Raw genomic sequence first — 12,900 nt, 5'->3', positions numbered from 1 at the left:
TTTTAGCTGTTTTCCACATATAGCACATTCTGTCACAGTGTAATGAAAGAGTAAGCCAAGTTATTATTTGGCAACAGTTGTGATGTCAGCATTTGCCCATCTACACGAAAACGCAGAAAGCAGTTCCCTACGCAATTTCCTAAAGATTGATGTGTGGATGAGACTGAAATGCAGAGAAAAACCTAAACTCTCAAAAATCTCTGGATTTGTGTAGACCAGAGGTGCACCTACACAGTGAAGGACAACTACGGACAGAGAACAATGAGAGACACATAGAGAGAGAGAGAAATAAAGAGAGAGAGAGAGAGAGAGAGAGAGAGAGAGAAAGAGAGAGAGAGAGAGAGGTGAGGAGGGGTGCATCCCAGTCCTTCCCTTAGTGTTCCTTTGTGCTGATCAGTAAAGTTGCTACATTCCCCCCCTGCATCTATTTGCCACGGGATTTGCTAATGCGATTAGCTACATCTCACAAGCAGCTGCAGTGAATGCATAATTGCGGCTCGTCAATGAGAAAGGTGTGCGTAAAGGAGATTACCAAGTGCATGTGAGTTTGTGTAAGAGATTAACCCAGGTAAGTGGCAGTCTGTGATACAGCTGCTACAAAAACACACTTTCATCACTCTGAAGTGTGTATGACAAAGGGCACTGAGAGGTGAAGCCCACATAGTCTCGCACTCATACACAGTAACAAAAAAAATACTAGTATTACCCTACTTATAAGGACACACATTTTATTAATATTAATCAACACGATCACAGTTTGTTTCTCCAAGTACTACCAAGGTGTCATCCAGGTGTGGGTATTGGAGGTATTGCATATGAGTAGTCATGTAGATCAGTTGCAAATATTTTTATTATTATTTTTCTACTTGATTTTAGATTTTAGACTACCACAAACTTTCAGTCACTTTCAGAGCTCTAGTTTAACATGTCCCAATAAACCTGTTCATGAACAGTGTTAGTGTTCAAGGTTTGTATAGCCCTGCGGGTTTACACAGAGCTCTAACTGTGCTAGCGAACACCTCCGAAGAACACCAGATCCTATATTAGTAAGCCAGCAGTAAACAAGCTATTTACAATACAATAAGTTCCACACACTGGGAAGCAAACTGTGCAGTTTGTGCAATACCTGATTAGTGAGCTCTCTCTGTAGGTGCCTACAGATCAAGTCAGTGTGGTTTAGGAAAGTGGATTTCTTTTACTAAGTGTCTCAAGTAAAACAAAGACTGCTGAGAACATAGAATCTGAATTTATTCTGGTGGGCTGGATTAGATCTTTTATCAGACTGGTTCCAGCATGAGGGCCATACGTTTCCCACCCCTTCATTTTAAAGCCTAAATCATCAAATAATTGCCGGAAAATGTTAATTCTTTAAAACTGCAGTGTTCATTTGACCAATTAAAAAGATAAATTAACCCCTAATGCTCCCTGACTTTTATTATAGCCTAAGGATTACTGATCGGTAACTACATGTAAAGCTATGCAAACTGGCTGAGTTGTTTCTAAGTTTAACAATAGGGAGAAAAGACTGGAACCGCCAATGGTCTGAATAGTTTGAGGGGTTAAAAAATTATTTATTGCTCTATAGGTTTTTAACAACATACAACACTCATTAAACAGATGTATTGTTGCAGTAATATCCAGTTTGTGAGAAACTGTTAATATATGAATTGCTACTCATGGTACTCCAAAAAGGTCTATAGTATAGTGTAAAATGAACACCAAATACAATAGGAAAAAGGTGTAAGCCATCGGGTCCCGGTTGTTGCTATGTTGCTTGCTAAAGTATAGCACATTCTTTTGTATCTGCTTTTTGTCAGCAGTGGGTTATAATGTCTTATTTCGAATAGCTTTTTTTATTATTTTTTTTAAATTATTATAATTATATTGATAATTATAATTATTATTTCCAAATCCGAATGTTTGTATAGTTATTAATTTGTTTTTTATATACAAGTTATACAAGCTAGAATCACTGGTCTATTTGTGTACAATCCTTAGTTCTATCTAAATTGCATTGCATTTAACTGATATACATATGCGAATAGCTTGCAATGTTATTATTATATTCATTCTCATTTACTGCTTTTCTCCTATAATACCATGTTTAGACTGCAGTAGAGGTTATTGTCTTGATTTACTGGATAGCAATAGTAACACTGGCAGCTCATGTAAAAGCCATAATGCTGACAGACTACAGCAGCATAACAGGCAACGCACAAAGCACATTCATATGATCAGGTTATTTCATATGTGTAGATTTCTGTATCCAAGCTGGCGTGGTGGATAAGCCTATCATAAACAGATTGTTATGATATCTGCTTTATTTGCAGCATACATCAGTGCTGTAGCACTGTACGGGTGCAATGGATCTATGCCACGGTGCTGGACTGTGGAATCGTTCCAGCGGACAGTCCTTTACTAACCCTGAGCTGTCCTTTACCACATTCAGAGGCTGGGAGGCCAGTGGCTAACTGCTAGATTTTGAGTGAACGGAATTATCCTTCAACATGATGCGACAGTAAACTTTTATTACTCCCCTCATAGCCCCTATCCCCCACTGCCCCGCTGTCGCCTTTCCTCTGAGCAATGACTTTTATTCTCTCTCATTTCCCTCCTGCCCTACAAACACACATGAACACACACACATTCCTTAATGGCTGTGCTGTTTGGTTATAGCATCATGCTCACGTAAGGCAGTATATCAGAGGAATGTATGTCACGTCTGGCAGAAACGCCTGCAGAGTAAATTGTGGTGCATAAATACATACGTTGTATTTATATCGAGAGCAATGTGATCTGTTCATACTGACTTCCTGCTTTCAGAAAGTCTCAGATTAAAGTCATCTCTGTAGATAAAAAAAACACCCAATCAATTGAAATAACTAAATAGAAATTACTTCACCATCATTAGCCCGAGATTGATTTGAATATAAACTGTCCAAACACGTTTACACCTACCCATTTATGCAATTATCTAATTAGCCAACCGTGTGGCAGCAGTGCAGTGTATAGATCATGCAAATACAGGTCAGCAGCTTCAGGTAATGTTCACATCAACCATCAGAATAGGGGAAGAAATGCGGCCTCAGTCATTTAGAGCATTGCGTGATTGTTGGTGCCAGATGGGCTGGTTTCATTATTTCCAGAACTTCAGATCTTCTGGGATTTTCAGCACAGCAGTCTATAGAGTTCACTCAGAATGGTGTAATATATATATATATATAAAAACACTCTGCAGTGTGAAATGCCTTGTTGATGAGAGAAGTCAACAGAGAATGGCCAGACTGGATCTGAATCCAATAGAACACCTTTGGGATGTGGTAGAATGGGAGATTTGCAGCATGAAAGTGATCTTGAAAAAGAGCACACAGGAACTATGTGATGCAATCATGTCAACATGGACAAGAACCTTGTGAACACTGTATTCCGTGACTAAGGGCCCTGTTACTGCGATTTTTGGAGCTTGATTTAGGACATGTCAGTGTGCTTCAGAGACTGTGAATGTGTATATGAATTGGCAGTTGAAAATGACTACTAGCAGACTCACTCTACTATAAGCTAGAGAAGCAGAGCTTCCCAACAACATCATAAGTGTGTAGCATCTCATATTTCCCTGTGGAATCCCAGGACCCCAGATTTACGCCACAACAGTTCATTCAGCTCATATTTTGCCTTATACACAGACAGGTTTCTATGTTGATAGATTGATTACCAACATCAGCACACAGGCAATTAAGTAAAGATTATTTACATTTTTGTTTATTGCTACATTTGTGGCATGTAAGGGAGTTAATGACATTAAGAAAGTTGTTTATTTATGTTTTGTCTGAAGCAGCAGCATTTCTATTGGTCCATTCATCATGAAATTCTGACTCAGTGTAAAGAACATCTGCCAGATTCACATTACGTCAAAATGTTACGATAAGGTGACAAAAATAGCGATACAAAGCTTTAGCATAACAGCGGTGATGAGACTAAGGTGGATACAGCAGTGCTCTATGTTCACCACATGCATCTGTCTTTCACACAGTCAACTCTTTTACTCTCGTTGGACCAAGGATGTCTAATCTGCCCGAGGAGGACCAACTAATCCTCGATAGCAGCATAATGTTTTCAAAATATTATGAATACCAGAAGCTGGATCTTAGAAACAGAAACAGAAACAAACAGCATTTAGTGATAGATGATAAATGGATGATAAATCAACAACATGAGATTAGATTAGCACAATTGTTAGTGACCAATTGTTTTCTTTAGTTATAGACTATAGCCATGTAATAGCCAAGATTTCTGTCTTCAACTTAACAGCAGAAACAGATGTTTTACAGGAGGTTGCAAAAGTAGGAGTTTGATTGAGATACACATGAAGCATTACATTACATACTATTATCATATTTTAAAATAATGTCATGCTAACTAATAGTAAACTATTATTAATAGCAAAATGTGCAATACTGTGCTTTGCTTTCAACATATGGTTGTGTGAATGTGGGAGAGGTGAAAACTTTGGGAGTCACCCAACATGTCCCCTCCACCTTTATGACTGGGAATTCACACTGCTGTATGGGGATGCTTTTGTCTGTGTAAGATATTGGATTATGGTGGTAAAGTTACGTTCAAGCAGGAGCAAATTTAGGATACAAAAAAATAATAATAAAAAAATTAAAAATCTATTGAGGAAGCAGATGAGAATTCAGGAAACTGTGTATATGAAGCATGTAAACTGCCTAGAGTTGTATTCCGGGGTGTTAGCCTTGCCTTCTAGTGTTGGGCACCATAACTGTTGTCTGTTGTCTTCTTTCAGAACAAAAACGACCTTCCTGTGTTATCACTCATATTTTATTAAACATGTTGCGTTTTCTGCACCGTAGGGAGAAGAGGGTGACCTTTAACTCAGCATCTGCTGATGAATGATTAGACGCTTACAAAAGAATACGAGAAGCTTAATTCATGCTTTCTCCTGTTATTTTTATCTTTGGCTGTGTAGAGATGCCATCTGTCATACAGTGTATACATGACCACCTAAGCTTTCATATCATCCAGTGATTCCAGCTAAATTGAAAAGTTTAATTCTTCATCTGGTCCAGTGAGTGACACAGGTGTGCAAATGTATGCTTTTATTCTGATTTTGTTGTAAAACAGAATAACATTTTTTCTATGGAAGTTGTCTGTATGTAATATTTACAAAAGCTACAGGTTTCATATTTAAACTGATGCCATATATTTTTGTTATTAAGCTTAGAGTTTAGGGTTAACATTAAATATTTGTCCTATAGATGTGTCTATATAATTCTATATAATATATATACATACACATATAACATATGTATATATATAGATAGATAGATAGATAGATAGATATTATGACACCACCCCCCTCCCCATTTGGAACGAACTCAGCCCATTATATCAGCCCCACTGATCATATAGGAGCAATATTATTTGGGTGGTGGGTCATTCTCAGCACTACAGTGACATTGACATGGTGGTGGTGTGTTAGCGTATGTTGCACTGGTTCAGTGCTGCTGGAGTCTTTAAACACTGTGTCTACTCACTGACCCCTCCATTAAGCACCCCTACCTAGTTGCTCCACCTTGTAGATGTAAAGTCAGAGACAGCACCACAGTTTGTGTTGGTCATCCTGTAGTCCTTCATCAGTGGTCACAGGATGCTGCTCACATGACTCTGTTGCAGAGAAACTACAGTCTGTAATTACAGAACTGCAAAGTGCTCTTGTACGGTCAGTGGAGCTAAATGGGCTGGATTCAGTCCAAACCAGGGGTGGTCATAGTATTCTGAAATGAGTTTTATTTTTTGAAATTTTTAAACTTGTGGTGTACTTGTATAATACATATGACTTCCTATGTTGTTTAGATATTTCAAAAATTGCACATGAGGCATACTGTGTGTATGATCCCATGTCCTGACATAGTATAAAAACAAGCCAGAGTGTGTGTTTGAGTGTGGGCCTGCTCTGATCTCGGCTGGCTTGTTTTGGATTTACTGTAGAGATAAATTATAGATGTGTGTAAACGGCAGTGTGTCACTGTGTATCCACAGTCTGCCTGAGGGAGACACAGGCATGCTTATAGAGTGACATGAAATGGAGTGGGAGACCTCTGACACCCACCAGGTCCATGATTAGAAAAAAGGGAAGAGAGAATGGAGGGACGGTGGGGTGACAAATGTACGTCTGCTATATCTGCCCTACTGCAGAGAAATGAAGCTTATCATGAAGACAGTCATCCATCCATCAGCCTCTTCTCCTTCCTTATCTGCTTTCTGAGGCCACACCCACCCTCACACACACAAATAGGCACACACATGCTCAGTATTTTGCTTCTTTCGCTTTCACACACACAAACACCACCACATACTCAAATTTGTCAACTGATGACAGCTGATGTCACACAATCTATCCCCCTTTTCTCTCCTGAGTCCATCTCTTTGTCTCTCTCTCTTTCTGTCTTTCACTTTCTCTCTGCCTCTCTCTAACCCCCATCTTCCACTATGTCACCTTTTACCTACCTGCCTCTCTCTCTCGTCCCTACTTTCCTTTCTTTGCACATATATCTCTGTCTCTCTACCTACACATCCGTCTTCTCTATCTCTGTCCAGCTCTTTCTCTTTCTCTCTCTCATATCTCTCTTTCCCCCTTTGCCTCTCTCTCCACCCCTCTTTGTCTTTATCTCTTCCCTCCATCTGTATATCTCCACCTCTTTCCATCTTTCTGTCTGTCTTACTCTTCTCTATTCTCCTATCTCTCCTATGTCCTCTCTGTCTCTCTCCCCTTCAATACTGTCCTCTTTTTGTCTCTCTCCCATTGACTAATATCCTCTCGCTGTCTCTCTCCCCTTCAATACTGTTCTCTCTCTGTCTCTCTTTTGTTCACTACTGTTATCTCTGTCTCTCTCCCCTTTACTACTGTCCTCACTTTGTCTCTCTCCCATTGATTAATGTCCTCCTGCTGTCTCTTCCCCCCCTTTTTACTGTCCTCTCTGTCTCTCTTACTCTTCTCTATTCTCCTATCTCTCCTATCTGTCTCTCTCCCCTTCAATACTGTTCTCTCTGTCTCTCTTTTGTTCACTACTGTTTTCTCTGTCTCTCTCCCCTTTATTACTGTCCTCACTCTGTCTCTCTCCTGCTTACTACTGTCCTCACTGTCTCTCTCCCCTTCACTACTGTCCTTTGTCTCTCTTCCCCTGTCCCCTATTCACTAATGCCCTTCTGTCACTCTCCCCTTTACTACTGCTCTCTCTCTGTGACTCTCCCCTTCATTACTGCTCTGTCTCTGTACCTCTCCTACACTACTGTCCCTCTCTCTCTCTCTCTCTCTCTCTCTCTCTCTCTCTCTCCTATTAACTGATGCTCTCTATCTGTCGCTCTCCCTGTTGGAGCCTAATTTAGCTTTTGGTTTAGACTCTTATTTTGCTTGCTTGCCTTCAACCTGGAACTTTTATTTTGATATAGCCTTATGCCACCTGTTCAGGTAAAGATGGCATCTTGCACATGGTGATTGGTCTCAGGTAGACAATGGAAGATGCAGTAGCTAAAAAGTTCTTTAACTACTTTAACCTAAACATCTTTAATTGCATTTAGTTTGTTTTTTGGATACTTTGGATCGACCCTCTCCTTTTGTGGATGACAAATGATAATTTGAGTAACACTGAGTAGCACCTGCTTGCCTGCCTGCCTGGTTGTTAACTGCTCACCTGCTTGCTATCTGCTTGCCTGTCTGCTACTTATCTCCCTTCTGCTTGCCTGACTGTGTGCCTTCTTCCTACCTGCCTGCCTTTGCTACCATCTATGAACCCAGGTATGAGCAACAGCAGGACACAGTGTTTAAGATTAGTATGTAATAATTATACAGCATCTACATTTTGGATACAGTTTGGCCCTTCCTCTCCCATTTACTAATGTCCTCTCTGTCTCTCTCCCCTTCATGACTGTCCTCTAGCTGTCTCTCTCCCCTGTTTGACTGTTCTCTCGCTGTCTCTCTTCCCTTCACGACTGTCCTATCGCTGTCTCTCTCCCGTTCACTAATGTCCTCGCACTGTGTCTCTCCCCTTCATTACTGTCATCTCTCTGTCTCTTTCCTCTATACTATTGTCTTTTCTCTGTCTCTCTCTATGTTTATGTCCATCTCGCTCCCTGTCTCTCCCTCTCTGTTTCCTGTTCTGTCTTTTTGAACTATGTATTTCTGTATTTATGTGTGTGTGTGTGTGTGTGTGTGTGTGTGTGTGTGGCCTTCAAGAGCTCAAACCTCTAGCCCCCCTGTGAAGCATTTCTGAAAGGCCTCTGTTTGTGGAGCAGCGAGGGTGGGGGGCAGAACATTAGGGGGGCTGAGCGTGCTCACTTGCATTTTTTCTTTGTTGTGGAAACCAAACCGGAATTTGCATAACGCTGACTCTCTAGGAAAACTGAGGAAATGGAATGCGTGTGGTGATGGTAAGCGAGCCCCCGAGAGAAATGTGACTATTTCAGAATATCACAGGGTCTCTCTCTCGTTCTCCCTCTCTGTGTGTGAAAGTAGGTGTGTGTGTGTATGTGCGTATGAATGTAGAAGAACTGTAAGCTGATTGATTTTGAAGCAGCCGAGCACGGCATACCATTGGGAATAGCGTTCAGAACAGGATATTAGTTAGGGGGAAAGAGACGCCAGTGTAACACACACACACATACACTGTATCTCTCCAGAGCACACTGATGGAAACAGGCTGGTGCTGACAGTAATAACCTTCTCGTAATGTATTTGATCTCAGAGGGTCATTTTTGAACTTTCACGTTAGATGCTGATTTATTCATTTCCCCAACAACTCCCCTCCTCTCTATCCATCTCCTCCACTTACACTTTGGGTTCAATTACACATCCATCGATCTGATCTGTCCATCCTCACCTCCAAATCCAGCGCTCTTCCCACGTGCTCCAACCTCTCCTGAAGCTGCGCTGCTGATGTGGACTCAACCCAGAATAATCAGAATCCTCCTGGGCAGTGGAGCAACGAGGCAACAGAGTGTGTCTGCAGGCAGAGAGAGAGAGGGGGTGATGAAAGAAGAGAGAAAGAGAGAGAGAAAGAGAGATATACGGTGAGAGTGAGAAAGATGACATTGAGAGAGATAGAGAGAGACATCCAGAAAGGAGAGAGAGAATGGGGAAGTGGAAAAAGAGAGAGAGAGAGAGAGAGAGAGAGAGAGAGAGAGAGAGAGAGAGAAAAAAGAGATTGAAGAAGAGAGAGAGTTGTGTTTTAGTTGCATTACAGACCAGGTGCACATACACACACACACAGACCGAATGACTGACAGACACAGTCACATAGAATTAGGCACACACACATTTCCATGTTAGGCCTGAGGTTGAGTTAGCTCTGCGGCTGCTGTGCTAGCGGCTGTGCTAAATGAGATCCTTCATGATGAGGAAGGTTAGCATTAAATTAGCATTGGCTCCCATTTCCTCTGAGAATGCACTCATTGATCTGCTCTTACGCAGTAGTGTTGAGAGAACAGGATGAAACGCTGTGTGCATGTGTGCGTTGCGTGTAAACAGGATAGGCTTGAGACTTGATGGTCTCAGCAGACAGAGACAGAGAACATGCTGCCCTTGTTTTAGAGGCCATGGAGAGTGTGTTAGCTTAGTGAGTGTGTCATAACCCCAGTTTAAGGAGAAAGGTGGTTGAGGTGGAATGATTGTGTGTGTGTGTGTGTGTGTGTGTGTGTGTGTGTGTGTGTGTGTGTGTGTGTGTGAGAGAGAGGATTCTTAGAAAGCAAAGTGAGTAGGAGCCCAGTTTTCAGCTGTGTGATTGTGTGTGTGTGTGTGTGTGTGTGTGTGTGTGTGTGTGTGTGGTTTCAGGCATGGCTGCATGCCAGCTGCAGTGCTGCCACACTACTCTGTTCTGTTTTATGACGCAGTATAAAGTGTCTCTCAGCCCGGGGGGGAGAGGGATGTTTTTTTGGTGATCTGCTTAAACCCTCCATCGTTTTCTTCCTTGATGTGTCTCTCCAACATCTCCTTCCCTCATCCTCTCTCCACTTTTGCTGTCTTTACCCTCTTTCATCATTGTTCACACTCCTCCGACTGCTCCTGAAGACCTCCTGCTGTTCAAGTACCCACAGAATGATAGGGAAGCGTGGGCATTTTGACATGTAAACAGTAAAAGTTTACGTTTCTAGACAATGCATTTGTCTCCCCCGGTACATACTGGTTTTCTTTTTATAGGTTTATCAAGCTTCTCAGAGTAAGAATGCTGATCTGGTGTCAGTTAGACAGGTAATGAGTGCTGATCTTACATTTATTATGAGACGCTTAATGTACATTGATCTGCTGTAACATTAATACCACCAGCCTAATATTGAGTAATATTGAGCCCGAATAGGTGCCTGAGTTCACATTAGGTAGCCGGTTCACACGTGGTTCCTTTCTTGAGCCACTTTTTATAAGCAGTAACCACTATACACTAGGAACACCTCACAAGACCTGTCTGATTTTTTGGAGATGCTCTGACCCAGTCATCTTGCCATCACAATCTGACCCTTCTCAAAATTGATCACATCCTTCACTTCACCATTTTTACAACTTTTACCAGGAATCACCCTCATGAACTGACTGTTCACTCGCTGACTAATGTATGTAGATAACAATAATCAATGTTTTTTACCTGTTAGTAGTGTTAATGTTATGGCTAATCTGTTTGTTTCTATTCAGTCAACAGCAGTTTAGCCTGGCCCAAGTTATTAGGAGGGTCTTAGTCCAAACTGCACAGCAGAGAGCAACAATCAGAACAGGCATTGTTTGATACAGTGCCCTCCACAATTATTGGCACCCCATGGTTAAGAAGGGTTAAGAGCCTTAAAATAAATGTATTTTTTATTGCAGAAGCATAATCTCACACTGGAAATTGTAGAAAAATACTACCAATAAAACCCTACCAATTCCTGGAAAATAAATGTAATTGAAGAATTTCTGTCATTTCTACTGTAGTTCAAAAGTTGATCAGAGAATCTAGGAACCGTTAATTACTAATTAAAATCACTTCCTGTTTCTCTAGGGTATAAATATGACGCAGAGGTCTATTGCTCTTGGAGAGAAGTCCACTCTCCAACATGAGAAAGACAAGAGAACACACCATTGAAGTAAGGCTGATGTGTGGCGACCTTCATAAGTCAGGCAGTGGCTACAAGCGCCTGCACCTTTCCATAGACAGTGGAATCATCCAGAAGTTTAAAAAACTGGAACAGTGGCAAACCAGCCTGGTCGAGAACGCAAGTTTATCTGGCTGCCACGCACAGTGAGGAGGACGGTAAGAGAAGTTCTCCAAAGCTCACTGTTTGAGATTAGCATTTTGGGGTCACAAAGTCTCCATTACAACCACCGATAATTCTGGAGGGCACTGTATCATTGCTGTCACTTTAAAGTTTCATGGTGAAAGGACCAACAGGTTCATGTTTGTGTGAAATAATAATGTTAAAAGTGGCATGATCATAAATGCTCTAAAACTACAACTACAATTGGCCAATAGAATTAATTTGCACTTTAGTCAAAGGTTGCATTTGTGGGCTTAGTGAAAACATTAATGTGAAATATTGTACACAGGCTAATGGGAAGGAACATCCATTCATTTCTATTTAGAATGACTAGCTAACATTATATGTTATAAGATACTTGCATATCCTGTGACTGTGTATAAAGTGGGTCCAGCACATTTCTAGTAGGAATACGTTTTGTCCTCTGCCATATATTGTGCACATACAATACAAATGGATGAAAACACTTAACAGTGCCCAATGTAAACATCAGTGTTTAAATGAAGGCTGTCATAAGTAATATTAACCCTATTGCATGTTCTGGTTATCTGTAGTTCTCCCCAAAATTACCCCTTTTAGAAAGTGCCAACTTAGCAGCTTGGGAGCAGGGAGTTCCACCTTAAATGATGCTATAATTGCGTTAGGACACCTGTAAGTTCTGCAATGTTTAACATGGAGAGTGATATTTCAGTTAGAAGCTGGAGAAGCCTGCTTCAGTGTTTTTTACAGTGTCATATATCACTACACATTCTGGATTTTACAGCAGAAGGGTTTTTCTGGGATGAATAAATTACCAAAAGCAAGGAAGGCATGTTTTGTGTGATGTTTTAGTGAGTAACGAGGCATCATGTTTAGAGCACGCTTTCTTAAACACAGCGTAAAAGAGGAGGGTAGCCATGTGCGGCCGGTGTGACAGGCAAACTTGGGTCAATTAACACATTTTGCATGTCACCATGTTTAGGAAGTGTTTTGAGGATGAACCGTATGCTGTGGGAAGACAAATCTGCAGATATTTTGATGAACTAGTGGATAAAAACGGATTAATGTATCATGTTCTACACCAATTGTTTGAATCCTATTGGTGGGACAGTGCTAGCCAGGGATCAGTGTTGGTAATTACTGCAGTGTTGGTAATTTGGACAGCGATTACCAACACTATTAGCAACAAAGGCTGCTTACTGACTTTTGCATTAACCCCCTAACACAAAATGGCTTATTACACACTAGGTGTATTATTCAGTAACTACAGGGACATCTGTACGAACTAATTGCGTTATTCTTTGGTATTAGAAAGTGGTAATGATGCTTTCCGACCGCTAATGTCACTCCACAGATATCTGTGTTATGCTCTGTGATGTATGGTTGAGAAAAAGTGAGACAAAACTAGGTTTCAGTGTAGAGTAGCCTCTAAGCCTGAAGCTGAGTCACCTCAGGACATTACTGGGTTGCGTCAACTGGGATATTGTGTTTTGTGTCATTCACACATGCAGCCCTCGCCATTGACTTCTGGGTCAACAGGATGTGAACAGCCAAAACCCCCTTCATTTATCATTGTCATCATTGTCCAAATAAATGTTTGTTACATTGTTCAACTTCATAATG

General features: G+C 41.0%; 1 protein-coding gene across 6 annotated transcripts in view; it reads right to left on the bottom strand.

Annotated features, from left to right (window-relative positions):
• chrm2a (cholinergic receptor, muscarinic 2a) overlaps positions 1–12,900 on the bottom strand; it is a 120,821-nt gene that overhangs the window by 50,535 nt on the left and 57,386 nt on the right. For 5 of the 6 annotated variants that reach the window (XM_072672444.1, XM_072672446.1, XM_072672442.1 and 2 more), the window contains exon 2: positions 8,898–9,020. The gene's annotated coding sequence lies outside the window, so the exon portion shown is untranslated. Of the gene's footprint in view, positions 1–8,849; positions 9,021–12,900 lie in introns of all 6 variants that reach the window. The other variant, XM_072672448.1, reaches the window with a different exon arrangement.

Source organism: Salminus brasiliensis, chromosome 2 (genome assembly GCF_030463535.1).
Source record: "Salminus brasiliensis chromosome 2, fSalBra1.hap2, whole genome shotgun sequence".
Lineage (NCBI taxonomy): Eukaryota > Metazoa > Chordata > Actinopteri > Characiformes > Bryconidae > Salminus > Salminus brasiliensis.
Note: the sequence above shows the minus strand (reverse complement) of the source record. Positions and strands in the feature narration are given on the sequence as shown.